This window comes from Nannospalax galili, unplaced genomic scaffold (genome assembly GCF_000622305.1).
Source record: "Nannospalax galili isolate Female #2095 unplaced genomic scaffold, S.galili_v1.0 scaffold1128, whole genome shotgun sequence".
Classification (NCBI taxonomy): Eukaryota; Metazoa; Chordata; class Mammalia; order Rodentia; family Spalacidae; genus Nannospalax; species Nannospalax galili.
Window position 1 is genome coordinate 369,364 of NW_008358632.1, and position 22,971 is coordinate 392,334.

The 22,971-nt window shown below is 45.7% G+C and overlaps 1 non-coding gene across 1 annotated transcript; it reads right to left on the reverse strand.

The window, feature by feature from the left end:
* Nucleotides 1-8,237: 8,237 nt before the first annotated feature.
* Nucleotides 8,238-8,403, reverse strand: LOC115068232. The gene has a single exon (XR_003847600.1). It is a non-coding gene; the product is annotated as a U1 spliceosomal RNA (small nuclear RNA).
* Between the last annotated feature and the right edge of the window lie 14,568 nt (nt 8,404-22,971).

Here is a 22,971-nt window from a genome sequence, read left to right on the forward strand (position 1 = left end):
GTGTGTATATCACACAGAACATCCCAAACCATCTTATTCAACTATACACCCACTTCCCAGACGGCACCCTCCCATAGCCTCCCTCCTCCCACTAGAGCCCTTTATACTCTGATATCCCTGCTACTGTCTGCTGTGTTGTTGGCACCCCCAGCCATTTCCCACTACTTGTCCATCTGGTGAAACTACTCACCCTATCTAGAGTTCTTTGTTTTAGGAAGGTCAGCTGTTCCTCATCTAGCAGCAATCAATTGTCAATATTCCTTTAGAAAATATTGAGGTCTAATTGGGTTAGTCTAAGGGAGTGGGGAGGGAAGGATATACAAGGAACCTAGGGGATAAAGGGAAAGAAGGAGCTCAAGAGAGGTAGGAACATAGGAGAAGGCTATTATTAAGGGAGAAAGTGGGAAAGTAGGGGCACCTTAATTGGGGAAACCATGATGGAGGGGTGAGACAATGGGAGAGATAAATAATGCCTAGCTAGTTTTAAAAACCAGAGGGAACCATATTACTCTAACAGCCTACTGACAAATTATACATACCAGATCTTCATTTATTTTTAAATTCATCAACAGATCATTTTTGGAAGGCATGTCTAAACTAGTACACATAGTATAAATGTCAGAATTGTTTATAGCTTGTTACACCATGGATCTCTGGTTCAAATGGATTAATATACTTTAAAAAATGTGTAGCTGGCCATGGTGGCACATGCCTTTAATCCCAGCACTTGGGAGGTGGAGGCAGGTGGACCTCTTGAGTTTGAGGTCAGCCTGGTCTACATAGCGAGTTCCAGACCAGCTGGGAATACAGGGAGACCCTGACTCAAATATGACAAAGCCCTGTCCTTTCAGAAATCAGTGATTTTTTAACACCTATGATTGGCTATGTTTTTCTTTGCTATCTTTTTCTTGGCTGTTTCTTTGCAGTATTTTCTAAGCTTTGTTAACAAGACTGAGAAAGTTGCTTATTGATTTATGAGCTGCAGTTGTGTTGGTGCTCACACCCATTAATAATTAAAGAGTTTTATTCATATGTAAATAATTTTAATAACTTTGTATTGATTTTGTATATCTTGTTGCAATAAGCTATTTTAATAAAATAGTTGTTAAAAATGTTTTATTATTTTTATTTTATGTGTATGAGTGTATTGCCTGTATGTAAGTAAGTGCACTTATGTTGTACAATGCCTGTGGAGGTCAGAAGAGAGCGTTGGATCCCCTGGAACTGGAGTTATGGATGGTTGTTAGCTGCCATGTGAGTGCTGAGAACCAAACCTGGGTCCTCTGCAAAAGCAGCTGGTGCTCTTAACTACAGAGCCATCTCTCCAAACCCCCTTGTTCTAGTTTCTCCATTGCTGTGACAAAACACTCTGACCAATAACCAACTTGGGGAGGAAAGGGTTTATTTTATCTTACATCTCCTGGGTCATAGTTCATCAGGGAGCCCAAGGTAGGAACTCAGGGCGGGAACCTGGAGGCAGGAGCTGGAGCACAGGCCATGGAGGAACTCTGCTTACTGGCTTGCTCCCCAGGCCCCTGCTCAGCCTGCTTTCTTATGCAACATAGGTCCACCTGCCCAGGGGTGGCACCACCCACAGTGGGCTGGGCCCTCCCACATCACTCAACAATCAAGAAAATGCCCCACAGACATGGCCTCAGGCCAGTACAATGGAGGAAATTCCCCAATTGAGGTGTGTCAAGTTGACACTAAAGCTATCCAGCATACCCCTCTAGTAATTTTTTAAAGTTGTATTTCATAGCAGGGTGAATGTATATTTCTAACTTCAAAATTGCTAGGAGTCATTTGCAAATGTTTTTACCACACAAAGTATGAGTGAGTGATGGATGTGTTAAGCAGCTTGACTTAATCCACGCTTAATTCATAAATTACATCATTTTATATCCAGTAAAGTTTTTTTTAGCATTTTATTATTTTTATTTTATGTGTACGAGTGTATTGCCTGCATGTATGTGAGTGCACCTGTGTTGTGCAATGCCAGGGAGGTCAGAAGAGGGCTTCAGATTCCCCTGGAACTGGAGTTAAGGGCGGTTCGTAGCTACCATGTGGGTGCTGGGAATTGAACTCGGGTCCTCTGCAAGAGCAATCAGTCCTCTTAACTGCTGAGCTATCTCTCCAGCCCCCAGTAAACATTTTTAAAATATTTAAAAGACTGTTGGATCCCCTGGAACTGGAGTTACGGACAGTTAGTTGCCATGTGGGTGCTGGGATTCAAACCCAGGTCTTCTTCAAGAACAGTCAGTGTTCTTAACCACTGAGCCATCTCTCCAGCCCCCTGTACCCAATAAATTTATATAATTATAAATTGTCAGTTAATGATAGTAAAAAGGGGGTCAGGATATGACTGACTGGTAAAAGTGTTTATCACACAAGCCTGACAACTTAAGTTGACATAGTGGTACATATCTGTATTCCCAGCACTCCCACCATGATGTTATGGAGGTAGATCCTAGAAGCTTCAGCCAGCTAAGCAGGAGTACACAGTGCAGTGGCAAACAAGAGAGGCCTCACTTCAAACAAGGTAGAGGGAGAGGACCAACACCCAAGGCTGTCTTCTGTCCACATACATACCAGGGCATCCACATGCCTTCATACATGAACACATACAAATACATGCATAAAAATATTTTTTAAATAGTAAAAAAGAAATAGGCCCTGTCTTCAGAAGAGCTGGGCATGGTCCGTCCTTCTCAGGGAATCCCACAGAGACTCCCCTGGCTCAGAGCTAGATGAGTGGATTATGCCTCTCTTTTCTCTTGTTTCTCTCTCTCTCTCTCTCTCTCTCTCTCTCTCTCTCTCTCCCTCTCCCTCTCTCTCTCCCCATACTCTGTGAGACAGTCTCCCTCTGTAGCCCTGGCTAGCCTGGAATTCACTGTGTAGACCAGGCTGGCTTCAAATTTACAACCAGAGTATTTGGTTCATCTTCTTGAAACCTCAAGCAATGTACAGGTTTCCATTTCCTTAGACATTTAGATCACATATTTTCAGCCAGTCTCATCCAACTATCTTGTTGTGGTAGCTGATCTCATCTGCCACTTGCTGAGTTCTTTAAGTTTTGTTCTCAGGTTTTGCAGGTGCCTTATGGTAGTCGTGGGATTTAGACACTGTTTTAACTTTCATTAGCCTTCTGACTTTAGTGAAGTCACTTTTCCTCTTAGACCCAATTTCCTCATCTATCAGACTTAATCTAAGGGTTAAGCTAACACATTTATCCTGGTTTGTTTCTTCATTGCTGTGACAAAACACTTTGACCACTACCAACTTGGGGAGGAAAGGGTTTATTCAGCTTACATCTCCCTGGTCGCAGTTCATCAGGGAGCCCAAGGTAGGAACTCAGGGCAGGAACCTGGAGGCAGGAGCTGGAGCACAGGCCATGGAGGAATGCTGCTTACTGGCTTGCTCCCTTGGCCCCTGCTCAGCCTGCTTTCTTATGCAACACAGGCCCACCTGCCCAGGGGTGGCACCACCCACAGTGGGCTGGGTCCTCCCGCATCACTCATCAAGAAGATGCCCTTCAGACATGGCCACAGGCCAGTCCAATAGAGGCAATTCCCCAATTGAGGCTCCCTCAGGTGTGTCAATTTGACACTAAAGCTATCCAGCACAACATTCATTAGACTTTGAAGTTTAAAACAAAGGTATGTAAATGAATTTCTTTCAAGGCAAAGTCTCCTTAAGACAATAGTTACAGGGACTCCAAAGACCCTCCTATGACCTGCACCCTGTATTGTCCTGTATAGTCCACACAGCAGCCCACAGTGTAAATTCTGGGTGGAAATATGGTTCAAACCACAGCCAAGAAAAATGCCTTCATGTCTGTATTAGTCACTTTTCTTTTGTTGCTGTGACCGAAATACTTAAGAAGCAGCTTAAGGAGGGTTTACCTTAGCTTATGGTTCAGGGCATACAGTCTCGGTAATGGGGAAGGCGTGGCGACAGGAACACTAAGTGACTGCATATTGTGTCTACACTGAGACAGATGAATACTGGTGCCCCCCTCACTTCCCTTTCTTACTCAGTCTAGGACCCCAGCCCATAGGGATGGTGCCACTGCATTCAGGGTAAGTTTTCTGTCTTTAGTTAAACCTTTCTGGAAACACCCTTATTGACACAGGCAGAGATGGGTTTCTAGTCAAGAAGACAATGGAGATTAGCCATCCCGGTACTGCAGTGGGAAGCCACCCATGGACTCTAGATAGTCTGTTCCCTGGTCTCCCTGTGCTCTTCCCTAAGTCCAAATGTAGCTGCAGAGTAAATAATGTGTTAACTGGATTAATTTTTAAAGAAACATTGGCCAGGGGCACTGGGGTATAGCTCAGGGTTACCCATGAGGCCTTAAGGTCATTTGCTTTCTTAGAAAGTACAGGCTTGGGGCTGGGGAAATGGGCCACTGGGTAATATGCTTACTGCACAAGCAGGAAGACCTGAGTTCAGATCACCAGCACCTATGTAAAATCTGGCTGTGGCCTGTAGCCCAGGTTTTATTTTTTATTTATTTATTTATTTTTAATCTTTTTGAAACAGGGTCTCCCTGTAGCCCCAGCTGGCCTGGAACTCGCTTTGTAGACCAGGCTGGCCTCAAACTCACAGAGATCCCCCTGCCTCTGCCTCCCAAGTGCTGGCATTAAAGGATGCACCACCAACCCCAGCATTTGACAGACAGAGCGTTGGATCCTGGGGGCTCACTAGCCAGCCAGTCTAGGAGAACAGTGAGCTCCAGGTTCAGTGAGAGACCTTACCTCAAAAAATAAATGGAGGGGTGGGGGAACTGGAGAGATGGCTCAGCAGTTAAGAGCACAAGCTGCTCTTGCAAAGAACCCAGGTTCAGGTCCCAGCACCCATACTGTGACTAACAACCATCTGAAACTCCAGTTCCATGGTATTCAATGCTCTCTTCTGGCCTTTTGGGGTATTGCATGACACAGGTACACTTACATATATGCAGGCAAAATACTCATACATATAAAGTTAAATAAATTTAAAAATAGGGTATAGGGGACTGGAGAGATGGCTCAGTGTTTAAGAGAAGTTACTGTTATTCCAGAGGACCTGAGTTCAGTTCCCGGAACCTATGATGGGTAGTTCACAGCAACCTGCAACTTCGGTTCCAGGGGAGCAAATGTCCTCTTCTGGCCTCTGTGGACACACACGCATACATGTCATACATACATACATAATTTTTAAAAGATTTTATTTGACTTAGCATGGTGGTGTAAGCCTTTAATCCCAGTACCCAGGAGGTAGAGACAGGCAGATCTGTATGAGTTGGAAGCCATCCTGGTCTACAGAGTTAGTTCTAGGCAAGCCAGTGCTACATAGTGAAATCCCATCTCAAAAAAAAAATAAAGTGGAGAGTGATAGAGGAAAACATCTGACATCAACCCAATTCTGGTCTCTGCACCTGCACACATTGGCAGGTGCCCCTCCTCACCATGTGTGCCACACACAAAGGGTAGGCCATATAGTCCCTATTATAACTACCAGCTTTGGGGCCTACAAGCAAAATAGCCAGAGATAAAACGTAAATGTGTGAGTAGAGCTGTGTTGCAATAAAACTTTATTTGTGGGCTGGAGAGATGGCTCAGCGGTTAAGAGCACTGACTGCTTTTGCAGAGGACCCAGGATCAGTTCCCAGCACCCACATGGCGGCTACAAACCTTCCTTAACTCCAGTTCCAGGGGTATCTGAAGCTCTCTTCTGACCTCCACGGGATTGCATGACACAGTGCTCTCACATACATGCAGGTAATACACTCATACACATAAAATAAAAATAATAAATAAGCAGAGTATGGGGCCGCATACCTGTGATCTCAGCACTCAAGGAGGGCAAAGCAGAAAGACTGAGAGTTCCAGCCAATGTGGGCTACAAAGTGAGACCCTGTTCAGGGGCTCTGAGAATTTATACGAAGATAATGGTTGATGGCAGAGGGGGAGACTTTTTCTTCAGTGGTGTAGCCACTGGTAAGGTGCCCATGCTCCTGTAAACAACTCTAATGCAACCCATTGGGTCACTACAAAAACATGAAAGTTGAAAGGAGATTAATTGGGAAGAGGAAGGGGATTAACAGGAATGAGTAAGGGACAAGAGAGGGTAAAGGGGTGAAGATGATGGAAATACACTATGTACGTGTATGGAAGTGTCACAAAGAAACCCATTATTATGTAAAATACATGCTAAAAACATTTTTAAAATGTTTTTAAACAAAGCTGCTAGCCTCAAACTTTAGTTTTAGCTTGCATCAGAATCATCTGGAAGAAGCCAGGCATGGTGGCCCACACTTGTAATCCCAGTACTTTGGAGGTGACTCCTGAGTTCAAGGTCATCTTCAGCTATATAGTCAGTTCAAGGACAATGTGGGCTACAGGAGGCCCTGTCTCAAAAAACAAACAAAATCACTTTGAGGACTTTTTCAAAAGCCAATCTCAGAGTTGAGGAGCATGGCTCAATAAGCAGAATGTTTACGATGTAAGCATGCGCACCTGATTTCTGATCTCCAGCACCCAGGAAAAGCCAGGCGTGGTGGCACACACCTGTAATCCCAGGCCTGGGGAGGCAGAGAAAGGAGGGGGGCTTGCTCAGGAGCTAGTCTAGCAGAATCTGCAAACTCCAGGTTCCCTGAGAGATCTATTTCAAAAAATAAGGCGGAGAAGTGACTGAAGCAGATACCTAACACCCCAACACATGCAAACACAACACACACACACACACACACACACACACACCCCACAAAAGCCAAGTGCAAGTGTTGGACAGCATCCCAGAGCCTCCAATTCAGCAAGGTGGACTCTGCATTTCCATCTTTTCAGGTATAGCTAAGAATGCGGTTCCAGAAACTACTTAATTTGGGGGTTTTGTTTTGATTTGATTTATCTTCCCATGTTAATGATGGAACCAGAGCCATGTGAATTCTAGACCAGCACCTTACAACTGATGTGTAATCACTGATGCAGCCTCAGCCCTGGAAGCCTCTCTGACTGTCACTGAAGTCCTTCCCAGCTCTTTTCTTCCTCTGCACACCCAAACTCCTTGTTCCTTCTGTGAACACAGTGCCTATCCTGTTCGATGATTCTAGGGCCTGGTCAATGTGAGGGTGTCCGGTCCTTTCCCTAGCAATTTACTCATGATTCATTCACAGAGCTCCAGGGGAGGAAGGTCATGGGTCATCATCCTTCTAGGAAGATAAAGAAACCATTCAAGTTCAAAGAGTTTGTGAGAGTAAAAGGACTGGATCCAGCCAGTCTCTGCAGTGTCAGCTTTCTGGAGCTCTGTGTAACCTAAGCCCAGCCCAGCCAGGAGTAAAGGGGAAAGGGACTTTGCCCCCTGCCTGCCCAGAAACATACCTGGAGAGGAGACAGTCCCTGCTCCAACTGGACCTTGAACCTGGACTGTCTCCCAAGAAAATACAAGGGGGGGTAAGAAGGGATTTGGTTTGTCTAATCTTGTTATTTTTTGCTTCTAAATGGATTATTTTACTTTGAGGTTTTTGTTTGTCTTGTTTTGGGGCCTTTTGAGATAATGTCTCATTATGTATGTAACACAGGTTAACCTCAAACTCGTGGCTTCAGCCTTCACAGTGCTGGGATTATACAGGTGAGCCACCATGCCTGGCTGCTTGAAGGGCTTAAATCCTGATAGCTGTCCAATGTGGAAACCACTATTTTTGGGTTACAAGGACCAAGAGGGCATTTGAAATGACCTTGGGTGCCTTTCTTAGATCAGGCAGAATCAGGTTTGGTCCTGATAGAAAAGAATAATGTTGAATCCTTTCCCATCTCAAGGACATGAGGCACAATTCCTGGGTCTGCCTCTCTCCCCTAGAACTAACTGCCATCTTCATGTGGTTTTCTTGTTTTGCTTATTTATTTAAGAGAGGGTCTCATTGGCCCAGGTTAGCCTAGGTAGCAAAAACTAGCCTTGAACTCCTGATCCTCCTGCCTCAGCTCTCTCAGTCGCCTCCCCCCCCCCCGCCCCCGGAGAACCACACAAAAAGAGCCAGGGGTGTAATCCACAAATCCTCTGGTGGGCCCAGAGGAGGCAGATGTTGCCTAGTGATGGGCAAGCTGCAAGATGCACATTACCTTCCAGAGTCTGTCTGATCCAGCCTTAGGTTGGAGTTTCTTTCGTTTGGGAAGTTTCAAAACCATCTCACTTAACTTTCTATGCCCCACTCTTTCCAAATTAACAGATAACGCCTTCCTTTCTGTCATTTTTTTCCAACAGGGAGAGAGCTGGTACACAGTTCCCTGCTACCACAAATTATGCAGTCCATTTTCCTGCATTTGGGAAAATTAAGGGGTCAACACACAGGAGAGCAATGGATGAGCCTCACCTTGTGAAAATGGCCTTTGTGATCACAGCATCACAACTGCCCAGGGTGAGTTGGCGTCTGTCACTCAATTTTAGTACAAAAGTTGTGACCCAGCAACCTAGAGCATGGAGAAGTCTGTCCAGAAAGAAGTGGTCTGAACGACAGTAGCTTAGAACTCTGATGTTCCCTGGCCCCAGCACCTTGTGACCCTGCCTGTCAGTCTGTTTTGCATCAATAGATTTTATGTTCTTCACTTTGCCAGATGAATGAGAGGAGAGCAGCTAAAGACTGATCTCTGACCTTGGCACATAAACAGCCTACAGACTGGACTTGACAGTTTATAAAGGACAGACCAGTGATTCTCCAGTGCCTTGTTTGCCTTAATTACAGTGAGCATTCAAAGGCCTTGGAGGAAGTCTTCCATTTGAAGTAAAAGCCCACAAGGCAGAAGTCAAGTTTCCACTTCATTCACTCATTCACTCATTCATTCATTCATTCAGTCACCAGCATTGACAGCCATCCATGCCCTATTTCTTATGCCCAAGCATAGTGCCCACCACTTTCAAGTAAGGTGGCTCTGAGAATTCCCAAAGCCTGCCACCCCCCAGCCCCCTCCCACCCCATCCTCCATGCACTATGGGAAAACAGCAGACAGCCACATGGTCAAAGGCATGAGCTTCAGTTCTAAGAAAGTTGAGCTTGAATCCTGTTTCTGCTATGTGACCTTTGGCACACTATTTAACCTCTCAGCCCTGTTTTCCTCTTGAGGTTGATAATACCAACCTCCAGAGGCTTCCATCAAGTGTAAGTGAGACCATCTGCCTCTCCCTCCCTCCTTCCTCCTGGCACTCTGCCAGTCTTGGGGAGCCACAGGATGACTCACACATAATCCCTGCCCCCAGTACTGCTGTGACCGGTTGCTAACAATGCTGTTTCTCCATCTATAAAATGGGTGGCCATGGTAATCCTCCAGAAAGAGCCTCAAAGTCAGCGGGCCACTCTACCTGAGAAAATGGGCCGGGACATTGCCTTACAGTGTGGAAAGGGGCGGGGACATTACCTCGCTGTGGCAGCCTCTGGTTTGCCAACACATATCCCTTCATCCCTGGGAGCTGCTGTCTTTAATAAATAGATACTTCAAAATTCATGCCGTATTTGTTCACACATGGAAGTCTAGTCAGTGTTAATCACACTGATTCGTGTTCTATTTCATGCTGTTCGGAAAGTTCAATGAGAGCTAGGAGGGCGGAAGTCATCCACAGAAGATCCCATCCTGTGCTCACCCCCAGCCTTGTCAAAGCTTTCCCTCCTCCCAGCCCTCTCCAGGCCACTCGCTGGCTCTGCTCCTGAGGATGCTCTGAAGCCTTCTAAGTGCCCTTTTGTAGTTATTGGGTTTTTTTTTGTTTTTTGGTTTTTTTTTTTTTTCGGTCTTTTTGAAACAGGGTTTCCCTGTAGTCCCAGCAGGCCTGGAACTCACTATGTAGACCAGGCTGGCCTTGAACCCATAGAGATCTGCCTGCCTCTGCCCCTGAAGTGCTGGGATTATTCAGATCTTAAACACACACAAAAATTAATTCCACCAGCTTTTCTTGGCCCTGGGCCCCAAGCTACCATGGCAGACTGACCCTCCCATGGCCTTCCTAATCCCCTGTCAGCAGAGCTTCAGGTTCTACTTTGCCTGAAGAAAGTCACCAGGCACCCACTACCAAGCAACCCGTCTGAAGTGTGGCCATCTCTTCCCTGAACCTCTCTTCTACCTTCTTCCCTTCTTCCCACCCCCATCAGGGATTGAACCTCAGTAAGCCCTTTACCACTAGGCTCTATCTCCAGTCCCCTCCCTCCTTCCCTCCCCTCTCTCTCGTTTTCTTTCTTCCTTCCTTCCTTCCTTCCTTCCTTCCTTCCTTCCTTTCTTTCTTTCTTTCTTTCTTTCTTCTTTCTTCTTTCTTTCTTTCTTTCTTTTTCTTTCTTTCCTTCTGTGTGCAGGCATGATCCTATGTATGCAGGCATGTTCCTATGTGTGCAGGTGTGCATTCACATGCCTGTGGAGGCTGGAAGTTAACCTCAGGTTTTGTTCTTAGGTGCTGTCTACCTTGTTTTTTTGAGACAGCGTCTCTCATTGGAGTCCTTGATGAGGCTGGGCTGGCAGGCCAGCAAGTCTCCAGGTCTGCTGGTCTCTGCTTCCTTATCACACCACCATGCCCAGCTTTTCACATGGGTTCTGGGGTCAAGCTCAGGTTCTCATGCTTGTGTGGCAGGCACTTCATAGCCTGTGCTATCTCCCCTACCATTTTTTTTTAGCAAAGACTTTTTAAAAAATATTTTATTATTTTTATTTTATGTGTATGAGTGTATCGTCTGCAGGTAGTAGAGTGCGCCCATGTTGTACAATGCCCTTGGAGGACAATGCTCGTGGAGGACAGAAGAGGCCGTTGGATGCCCTGGAACTGGAGTTATGGACAGTTGTTAGCTGCCATGTGGGTGCTGGGATCCGAACCCAGGTCTTCTGCAAGAACAACCAGTGTTCTTAACCACTAAGCCATGTCTCTAGCCCCCTTAGCAGACTTTTTAGTGAGCATTATATTTCACAAATACACTGGAGAATCACACCCTGCTGTTTGCACTGAATGCATTCCTGGTTCTGCACACTCCTTTGCAACTGGACCTGTGATGGCAGAACCTTTTATCCTCCCGTTATTATTTCCTATGACGTCTGATCATCTTCAAAATAAAGAAACAGCCCTCTTTTCTTCATATGACTTTTGGTGTCTAATTTCTACTGCCGGATGGACCTTCTTTCTTAGCTCTGGTTTACCATTCTTCCCTGTGGGCATCACAAGGCCATCCACCCCAATGATCTGTTCAGTTGTACCTTGTGAGACCCTTCACAGACATGATACACAGACTTTTGGTGCCTATGTTGTCAGCACGGTTGATTGCAGTTGATCATAGTAGTTGATCACAACTCATAGAAAACCCAGGGAAATTTCTCATCTGAAGTCTCACCATGTCCTCACTTTGACATTTCGAACACTTAGAGCTAGTCAAAAAGCCTCAGCTTATTATTATTATTATTATTATTATTATTATTATTACTACTATTGGTCTTTTTGAGACAGGGTCTCCCTGAGGCCACAGCTGATCTGGAACTCACTTTGTAGACCAGGTTGGCCTTGAACTCACAGAGATCCGCCTGTCTCTGCCTCTCAAGTTCTGGGACTAAAGGTGTGTGTCACTACCCCCGACCTAACCTCAGCCTCATTTTTTACTTTTTAAATTTTGAGACACGCTTTAAGTTGCCCATACTACATTTTATTTATTTTTACTTTTTATTTTATGCGTATGAATGTTTTGCATGCATGTATGTAACTACGCCATGTACATGCAAACCTGTAAAGGTCAGAAGATGGCAACTGGTTTCACAGTTGCTGGGAACTGAACCTGGGCCCTCTCAAAGAGCATCCAGTGTTCTTAACTGGCTGAGCCATTGCTCTAGTCCCTGAGCAAGTTAACTTTAAATTTACCCTGTGGCCTAGTCAAGCTTTGAACTTATGATGGCCCTGCTGGGATCTCCTAACTAGATTACATGTCTGTGCCACCAGGTTCTGCACCCTTTTTCTCACGCACACAGACACACAGACACACACACGTCGATCTTTTCTTTTTTAGATAGGGTCTCATTCGTAGCTCTAGCTGGCCTTAAACTCAGAGAGATCCTCTGCCTCCTGAGTGCTGGAATTAAAGGCATGCACCACCACACCTGGCCTATATTGGTCCTTTTGAGAAATCTTGCTTTGCAGTATTCATTGGTTTGGCACTTGCTAGTCCAGGCTGGTTCCAAACTCATAGCAATCCTCCTGCCTCACCCTCCCAAGTGCTAAGATTACAGGCATGTATTAGCACATTCAATTATAATTTATGTTCTTTTTTCCTCAACTTGTTCTTTTAGGAAAGAAATTAAACCTACAGAAAATTTGAAAAAAATATTAGGCTGTTTCGCTGAGCCCTCCTTGGGCCTCTGCTGAGGCCACCTGACTAGCTGGGACAGGTGCACCTTTCTGCTGTCATCAAACAAGCTTCTTCTTGCAGGAGATGGAGACTATTACAGAGTTCCAGAATTTGTCAAATGCAGAAATAAGTGTCTGTGAGATGCTTAACCCTAAGTGACACATCTTCAATGCAACCTCTACACATGGGATGAATGCATCGCTCAACTCTCACCGGAGAAGTTTCTTTATGAAGCAGATGGTGATTAATACAGAAACGCACGATTGACCAGTGTGCAGAGAACAAGAGGCCACAGAGTACTTATCCCTGACTAGGGCAGCTATTTCAAACTCTGCCTCCCAAGGCTCAGGGATCATTGAAGAAGAGGAGGTGGAAAGGCTGTAAGGACCAGAGGGGGTGGATGACCACAAGGAAACAGAGTCTCCAGGCAGCTGGTTGGTTACTCATATGAACTCACAGCAATGGTGGCAGCATGCACAAGTCCTATGCAAGCTCAAACCAGACAAAATCCCAGCATAGACATGGGAAAGTGGGTAAGAAATCCCAACCAACCTAAGGAATAATTAATTGATGGCTGCTGGGATGGGGAAAGATAGTGTCTTACAGGGATGGGACTCTTGGTAGGCCTAGTGGATAGTCCTACACTGAAGGACATTTGGGGACACAAATCAGACTCTATGAGCTGTTTTATATATATGAGAGTATATTAAGTTGTGGGGGGAGTATCGGGGGTAGGGTAGGGGATCTAAATACTATCAAACTATATTGTATGAGCATTGCAAAAATTCAATTAGAAATAAAATTTAAAAAGAAATGATTCAGATATATGAAATAAAATTAATGTTATACATAGTCATTCTAAATCACTATGCATCACCTTTGTCAGACTTTGACCAAAATTTGTTGATAAAGGAAGCAGGCATATTTAAAACAAGCATATTAAAATAGCCTCCACCTAGCTTTTTCAAGCTAGCATTTTGCAACACTCTCTTCCTCTCTCTTCATATGTATATATAGTATGTGTTCATATACAGGTACATACATACAAACATACAAACATGTACGTATGTACATGTTTATCATTGTTGAGCTGCTGAGACGTTTCAAACACCCACTCTTTCACCCTTAAAAGCAGCCCACTTTGCTCACCATACAATGTATCAATCACTGAAATGCAAGGTTTGCAAGACAGAGCTTGTTCTATAGGCAGCCAGATGTAAGGAGGGAGCCCCAAGTCTTAAATCCACCTTCCCGAAGATAAAGTTTAAGGGTCCTTTCGTAGAGAGAAGCAAGGCAGTCTGACAGAAGGAACAGGGCGATTTGAGGTTAGGGAAAGTGACAGTGGTCCATGGACTGTGCATGGGTGACCTTAACAGCTCCTCTTGGGATTGGCATCCAGGAAGGGCAGTGTCAGTGCTCTGAGGGCTGTGTGGGCCTGCTGAGGAAATGGGGTGCCCATCTGACGTGCTCACAGGCCCCACTGAAAGGGTTGTGTACTCAACTGGTTTGAGCTATTGCTAAGTTCCACATCCACTGTGACCCACAGCTCAGAGGTGCTGTCTACAGCTAGTGAGAGTCACCTCTAAAGTTGGTAACTGGACCCTATGTGGTGGTGCAGGCCTTTAATCCCAGTACTCAGGGGGCAGAGGCAGATGGATCTCTGAGACTGAGACCAGCTTGGTGTATGTAGTGAGTTCCAGGCCAGCAGGGACTACAAGGAGACCCTGTCTTCAAGAAAAAAAAAGTAACTAAGAAAGTGAAGCCAAAGGGTTTACTCAGTTTCCCTTGGAGTCAAAGGTGCAGAACTGTGTCTTTTGACCAGGACTCTCTCTTATTACACACAGGTCATATCACACACGAGAAACTGAACTATAGAGAATCTACTATACGGTATTACTTATTATCTAATACAATGTCCACCAATCCTCCCTCTCTCCCTCCCTTCCTTTTGCTGGGCATGGACCCAGGGCCTCATACATGCTAGGGAGGCATACTTCCACCAGCCATACCTCCAGCCCCATGGCTATTTTTCACTTCTGATTCCAGTTAAGGACTAGGATCTGATGACAAGCTGACTACTCTTCACCCATCCCAGGGATTGGTCCATCACTCAGTCCTCAGCAGCGGTGGGAGAAGTGGGTGTGGGTTGAGGAGGTAGGCCAGGAGATATCAACAAGGATAGTTTCCCCAGGGTTTCTGGGTCACAGCACTTTCCAATTTCCTCCCAGGTACAGCCATCCAGGCCTACAACTTTGAACATCAATGGTACTCTGAGGGCATCCATATTTTAAGCATCCAGGAGCATCCAGCACTGCCCTGTTTCTCACCTCCAGGCTAATGTAGCCCCTGCCTTTAAGACATTTCCATTTGGGGGTACATTTGGCACTCAGGGTGTCAGGACAGAAGTTCCAAAGAACAGCAGCACCATCATCTGCCTCTTTTCCTGACTCCCCATCATCACCGCCATCTCTGGAGTCTGCAGACTACGGGTGCTCTACACTGCTCCCACAGTGCATTCCCCAGCTCTGCTGCTCTTCAAATGTAACCAGGTCACTCTTAAAACCCTTCAACAGCTTCTCACTGTAATAAGTGTCTCAACTCAGAAGTCCAACCTTGTCCTTTCTCCCCAACTTGCTCAGGTGTGTTGGCCACCTACACTGGCCTCCCTTTAGCCTTGAATAGACATTCTCCACTTACGGGCCATTTGAGCTCAAGTTTCTATCTCAGCCTGCACTCTTCCACCCCACTGGAAATGGCTGCCCTGGCCTCAATCTCCTGGCACTGTACAGAGCCTGACACTCAGAACTGGATTCCTCCTAATTCAGAGTACTGGGAAAGAGCTCTGACCAGCCAGAAAGCAGGTCACAGGCAGAAACATGGCCACTAGGAACGCCACCCTTGATCCCTTGCTGGAGCCTGGGGAGAAGAAACTACTGGAGAAGGTGGGCTGGCGAAGGACCCCAGGCAAGGCACTGCATCTCTTCCCTGTCTTCACTGTGCTTGGCTTTTCGGAAGCACTTAATCTGTTGGGACTACCCTTTCATTTTTTCCAATAAAGGGTGGTATTTTTTTTTTTACATAAAAATGGCAATATATCATTACTATGAAAGTAAAAAGCACAGAAAATAGGAATGCTTGTTAAATGTGTATTAAGGCCCTGAGCTCCACACCCATCAAGAGAAGAACAAAAGGAAGAGAAAGGAGAAGAGAGGAGGGGAGATGGGAGGTAAGAGGGTCAGAGAAGAGGGGAGAAGAGGGGAGGGGAGAGAACGGGGCGGGGAAGAGGAGGGGAGAAAAAGAGAAAAGGAGAGGAAAAGGACCCCTCTTCTTTCCACAAGTCCCCCATCTGATCATAACCACTGTTGGTTTGGTCCTGGTGCCCCTCTCTCAGGACAGCCCTCAGGCTCGGCTCTTGTCCTATTGCTCTCCCCATGGATTCCCCAAGCCAGTGAACTCTCTGATCTCACCAAGAGCAGAGGCTTCAGCCACGGCTTCATGCTGGTGACTCCTTCACTGAAACCCTCCCTTGTCAGTTCTTAGCTTGCAGGCTGTGTCTCAGACCACGGCGTGTCCCCACATGATGTCTGTGGGTGGCTGGAACCACAGAGCTCACTATTCTTCTTCCAAGCCTTCAAATCTCTTCTTCTATTGGTTGAAGCCCTAATTAGACATCAGTTTCCCTGGTGGTTAAAGCTAGAAACCTCAAGGCTGTTCTTAAGTTTTTCTCACCTCCTGCCTCCCTTGTGCACCAGTCCTACCTGTTGTACTGGTTAGATGTGTCTCGCTCTGTCCCCGCCTTTCTGTGGCTCCTGCTGCTTAGCATCGTCCATCCTGTCCTGCTGGCCCTGGTGGAAGCTCTTCTTGGTGTCTTCTTTCTGATTTCTGCACACCCCACCCTCCTCCATCCTCTACCGTGCCATGCCTTTCTCTTTCCAGAGAGGTACATTTCTTTTCCTTTCCTTTTCTTCCCTCTCCCCCTTCCCTTCCCCTCCTCCTTTTTCTTTTTGGTGGTTGTTGTTGAGACAAGGTCTCTGTAGCCTAAGCTGAACCTGAGTGTGTGACAATTCTCTTGCTTTAGCCTCCTGAGTGCTGGGATTACAGCACAGTGTAAGGCAACAAGCTTGGCTAGAGGTCCCTTCCTTCCTTCCTTCCCCCTCCCTCCCTTTCTTTTAAATAATAAATCTGCCAGGCAAGGTGGTACATGCTTTTTTATATTTTTTATTATTTTTTTTATTTTATGTGTATGAGTGTATTGCCTGCCTGTAGGTAAGTGCACCCATGTTGCGCAATGCCTGTGGAGGACAGAAGAGGCTGTTGGAGACCCTGGAACTGGAGTTTCAGACAGTTGTTATCTGCCATGTGGATGCTGGGATTCGAAACTGGGTCTTCTGCAAGAACAACCAGTGTTCTTAACTGCTGAGTCACTTCTCTAGCCCTGAGGTCACTTTCTTAAACATCCAGTGAGTCTACATTTTCTTCTTTTCAGTTTCCTAAGTGAGCTTTTCTATCAGTGGGCTAAAATCCCTCTCCACTCCCCGACGCCCCCACCCTCACCCCATCTTCTCAGCTCAGCATCTGAGGCTTCCCTAGCCTATTAGGGAGGATCAGACTAAAGACATTTCTTTTTATAAAAAAATATTTATTATTTTTATTTTACGTGTATTCATGTATTACCTGCATGTAGGTAAGTGCACCTGTGTTGTGCAGTGCCTGCAGAGGACAGAAGAGACTGTTGGATTCCCTGGAACTGGAGTTATGGACAGTTGTTAGCTGCCATGTGGATGCTGGGATTTGAACCTGGGTCTTCTGCAAGAACAGTGTTCTTAACCGCTGATCTACCTCTCCAGCCCCAAGACATTTCTTTTTTTGAGACAGGATTTCATTTAGCCGAGGCTGCCCTCAAACTCATTATGTAGCCAAGGATGACTTTGGAGTTTGGATTCGTCTACCTCCACCTCCCAAGTGCTGGGATCACAAGCATACTCCAGATTTATGGGGTACTGGGGCTCGAACCCAGTGCTCCATGAATGCTGGGCAAGCACTCTTCCATTGAACAATATCCCTAGCTCCTAGAAGGCATTTCTAGTTATCATGAGATGTTTCTAGAACCACCCTATGCATTGTTCTATTGTACAAATGAGACCCCTGTCCAGGTGCTGCTCTGTCATGGGGACAGCTTTGAAAACTCCATTCCTTTGACCAAGCACTGTCACCTCTATCTCTGCCATTCAGAGAAATGCTCCATCCTCCACGAGCCTGCCTGAAAATTGTCTGCTAGGCAACAAACTCCCGAAGTCACTCTCTTTTGCACTCCAGGAAGATGCAATTTATAGTACCAAGAGGGCAAGAGATGGCAACTCACATTGGCAATGCCAGAATTTGGGAGACTATGGCAGGAGGATTGCCCAAGTTCAAGGCCAGCTTGGACTACATAGTGAGTTCCAGCCTGTGTTATAATGTGAGATTGTCTCAAAAACAAAACAAAAACAAAAAACAAAAAAACTCTCAAAACCCCCAAAAATGTGGGTTGGGGAAGAGGGCCCAGTCACATGGCAACCTGAATTTAGATTTCTAGCACCCCCACAAAAAGTCAGGCACAGCAGCATACACCTGTAATTTAGTACTGAAGAGGAGGAGAAAGGAGGATCCCTGGGGCTTGCTGGCCAGTCAGCCTAGCTAATCAGTGAGCTCCAGGTTCAGTGAGAGACCCTATCTCAAAAATTAAGGTACGGGGACCAGGGAGATGGCTCAGTGGGTAAAGGTACTTCCTGACAGGTTGGACAACCTGAGTTTTATCCCTGGGACCACATGGTTGAAAGAGAGAACCAACTCCCACAAGGTATCCTCTGATCACACACACACACATACACATATGTGCATGTGTGCCCCCTCATACACATGAATATGTACACACATACACATACACACACATGCACGCAAATCCAAGACAATGAATATGTACACACATACACATACACACACTCATGCACACAAATCCAAGACAAAACAAAACAAAATGAAAAAAACTCCCAATACAAAGAGACATGAAATTGAAATGATTTCCATAAGAATAAATATTAAAATCTGCCTTTGGCTCCATAGTACCCCAGAGGCCCTCATTCAAAGCTCCCCTGTTACCAGCAGTTCTCCCTGTCCCCACACCATACATACACATTATACGTTACACACCAGTTCTTTCCCACACGTATATGTTTCTGAGACAGCAGGAGTTTGGCAGAGAGGAGAGGGAGTGAAGGGTTCACCCTTACCAGCCCTGTTGTCTACTGGGAAGGAACACGTTGTGACCTGGGTGCTTTTACTTTAATAGGCCTCTCTCTCTGTTAACAACAACAACAACAACAACAAAAAATACACATATATTTTTTACAATTTTATTGATAGCAAAACAAATAGAGGGGCTGGAGAGATGATGGTGGTTAAGAGCTGAGGACCTAGGTTGGGTTCCCAGCACCCACATGGTGGCTAACAACTGTTTGTAACTCCAGTTCCAGGGGAATCTGACACCCTCTTCTGATCCCTGTGGGCATTGCAGGACATGGGTGCATCTACCTACATGCAGGCAATACATTCATATAAGTAAAATTAAAATAATGAATAAGATATTAAAAAAACAAATACAATGGAGAATCTGAGTGCAGCTCAGTGGTAGAGCACTTGCCTAACACGTGCAAGGCCTTGAGTTCAATTCCCAGCACTTCAAAAAAGAAAAACACCTCCTCCAAAACACCCCATAATCTATAATCTAGAGTTATTTTTTTTATTACTTTATGTGTAGGAGTGTATTACCTGCATGTATGTAAGTGCACCTGTGTCATGCAATGTCCATGGATGTCAGAAGAAGGCATTGGATCCCCTGGAACTGGAGTTTTGGGCAGTTGTTAGCAGCTATGTGGGGTGCTGGGAATCAAACCCAGGTCCTCTGCAAGAGCAGCCAGTGCTCTTAACCGCTGAGCTATCTCTCCAGCCCCCTAGTCTAGATTTATTAATGTATTTATTACCATCTCTTTTCTTTTCTTCTAGCTTTACTTGGTGCTGGGGATAGAGTACAGGGTCTCCCACATGGGAAGCAAATTCTCTACCACTGACTGATTCACCCCAAGTTTAAATTTTAAAATAAGTGAAAGCTAAACCAATTTCCAAAGTCTCTAAAAAGTATTTGGGCTCTGTTGCAAAAGGAGCTGCTGTCTCTCTGCCTGAAGGCAAAAACTGAAACTCTTTGAAAGGTGGGACTGAGCCCTGGTTATTCTCTCCAGGTCAAAGTTCCCAAGGGACGACCTCCACTACCAACTGCTAAACACCCGTACAATGGGGCTTGTCCGGGTTGGATTCTGAGTAATCCAGAGACTGGCAGTGTTCTCTGTATGACATGGGCCTCTCAGGCTATGGAATTTGTTGTATACTATTGTTGATGCCAGATTTCCAATTGAAGAAAAATCATAGGAATTCAGTAATCTGAGGAAAAACACACAGAGAACACAGGGTGATTTGGGAACTTTAATGAGGTTTGCACACTCATGAATTGTTTTAGACAGGTTGATTTTGAGGTTCTAGGGAGCCTTGGGGTACGGGAGGATATCCAGGAGGTATTTGGATAAACTAAAAGGCTCAAGAGAGGCAAGGGCTCGGACTCACATCTAGGAATCCCTAGTTACAGTGACGCTAAAAGATCTACTGCCTTGCTCCTGGGGCTGCAAACTGACCTCTGACCTCCTCTTTGGCAGTTGTTGTTGCCCCTTGCCCAGGTGTGCCCTTCCTAGATGCTCTGGAAGCCCCTTTTAGGCAGAGCCTGGGCTGCCATCTCCAGCCCCACTATCCCCACTGGGCTGTTCCACAGAACTTGATTTCCTGACATTCTCTAGGGACCCAGCTCCTAGACATCCTGAGCACTCATCCGTGCAATAAATACTGAGCGCCAGTTGCCATTCTAGGTGCTGAGGTTTAGCTAGAGCAAAGGATGCAGCCCGACTCAAGCAGCTTATGATGGTCTAGAGGGGACAACTGTGAACCTGTCAGAGGAGTGCAGCTGTCCAAGGAAGACAGAGCTGCAGTCACAGGACACAGGGAATGGAGAAGGTGGTCCCTGGTCAGAGGTCAGGAAGGATTCTTACAGTGGCCAGTTGTGGCGGTGGAGGGGTGCCCGCTCCAGGTGATGGGTACCCAGGAGCAAGTGGAGGCAATGCAGGCGGAACAGGGCAAAAGGAGCCTGATGGGTGGAGATACTCAACTAAGATGACCTCCTAGGTGACCATGTAACCATGACTCAGCAAATTGGTGAAAAGTGAACCGGTGGTAAAAGTCAAAAGTGTCAGCCTGGTGTGGTTGGTGCAGGCTTGTAATCTCAGCATTCAGGAAGTGGAGGCAGGAAGGTTAATAGTTCAAGGCCAGCCTGGGCCACATGAGATCCTGTCTCAAAAAGTAAAAAATAAATAAGAGCTGCTTTAAGAGAAGACAGCTCTTAGAAAGATGACGCAGTGGGGAAGAGCACTTCCTGTGTAAACATGAGGACCTGAGCTTGGATCCCAGCACCCACAAGAAGAAAACAAAAAAATCAACTAAGTGGCATCATCTCAGGCTGTAACCCCAGCCCTGTGGAAGGTGGAGACAGGATGATCACTGGGGCTTTCATGAAGCCAAGTTTCAGCCCTATTGCAACTACCAGGCCATGGCTAGAACCACAGTGGCTCCTGCCCTTCAAGGGGAGGACTCTGAGAATCCTGTCCTGCATGGTCCTGGCTGGCCAGGGTCAAAGGGTGCTCTCCATTTCTCCATCTGTTTTCATCAAAGCATTACATTTTGGATATATATTTCTTTGTGTGTATTTTTTTACAATTATTTATTATTTATGGGTCTTAAGGTCAGCTAATGGTGTGAGTACATGAACATGCATTCAGCAGGGCCTTTGTTTATTTAGATAAGAGATCTGGAGGCTGTCTCAGCTTGACAACCTTTCCTTGGCCCCACCTAGTAGCCTGGGCTCTGATGTATTAACCATCAACTTCTGATCTAAATTCAGTCTCACGGTAGCCTTTCTTCCTGGGGAGATCCCTTCCACCTTGTCACATTTGAGATCACAGATCAATAATGCTAACTTGAAAACAAGACTCTGGCTTCTTAGTTTAAGGGTCCCTAGGTGAACTAAGAACCCATGTTCTGGATGTGAGGGGGAATGAGAAACAGGCAACTATTCTCATTCATTCTTGACATATAATGCACTTGGGTAATACTCTTATAACATGCTAAAGGCACATGCATTTGGTATAAGAGCAAGCAATGGTCATAAGCTTATACTGACATGCATGGGGCTACAGAGCATGAGTCTGCCATGAGCCCCAGACCCTTGCACTGTCTGGAGGATGTTCCATGAGGGAGTGACCTTTCAGCCTTATTTGCTGTGCTTTTCTGGTCTGTGGGTGTTTAGAATTACCCCAAGGAACTCATATCCTAGTGAGTGCAATGGAGGGTCAGTCTTGGTCAGCCAATAAATACTGACAATAATGGTGAGCAAAGCTGCAAGGGGGTTGGAGGGCTTGTTGATAGTGGGCTACGTTGGGGCTTTCTCCAGCCTACTCACCCTTTTGAGGTGTTTCTCTAATATGCTATTTTTGATAAATGTTTAAACTAGGACTCCTTCTAATCAATATTCTCCTGCCTCAGCTTCCCAAATGCTGGGATTACAGGTAGGTACCCAGCTCTTTTAAGAGAGAGAGGGAGAGGGAGAGAGAGAGAGAGAGAGAGAGAGAGAGAGACCATGTAGCCCTAGGCTGCTCTCAATCTCACAGAAATCCACTGTCCACTGCCTCTGCTTTCAAGTGCTGGGACCAAGGTGCACCACACCTGGCCATTAAGGATATTTCAAAAAAACACATCCACTCCCAGGATAGGCTTACCACACCAGATTATTTATTTTTTGCAGTGCTGGGGATCAAACTCATGGTGTTATGCATGCAAGGCAAATCCCTACCACTGAACTATACCCCAGACTGGATTTTTTATATTTTAATTTTTAAAATTTTGTTTAGTATGTGTGTCATACATACTATTTTTATTTGTTTAGTATGTGGGCATATACAGGGGTCAGAAGACAACTTGTGGGAGTTGGTTCTCTCATTTTTACCATAGAAGTTCTGAGGACTGAACTCAGGTCATCAGGATTGGAGGCAAGCATCTTTACCCACTGAGCCATCTCACTGGTATTTTACATTTTAATGGTGAAATCCTAGTTCACAGAAAGGAAGGTAGAGAATGAATGAATGTGAGATTCGGGCTGATCTCAGGGTGAATATACTGGCTGTGGTGTCTCAGGGTCTCTCAGCGGAACATGTAATTAGACTGTGGCTGTTTGTCCCCAAATGTGGTCATGCAGTGTGTTCCACTGATTACAGCCAAGAGATGGTCCTAGTTATGAACCCCAACATTCACTGCAACAAAAAGCAGCAGATGGGGTGCTGTGTCACAGTTTTACCTGGGAATTCACCAAGCACTTCTACCCCATCTTGGCTGAGGCTTCCACATCACAACCTGCGGACCAAACAGAGCAGTATATACAAATCTGCAAGAACTTGGTGCAGTTGGGCTCTGAAAATAGCAGCTGCAGCACACACCAAAGAACAGGCCTT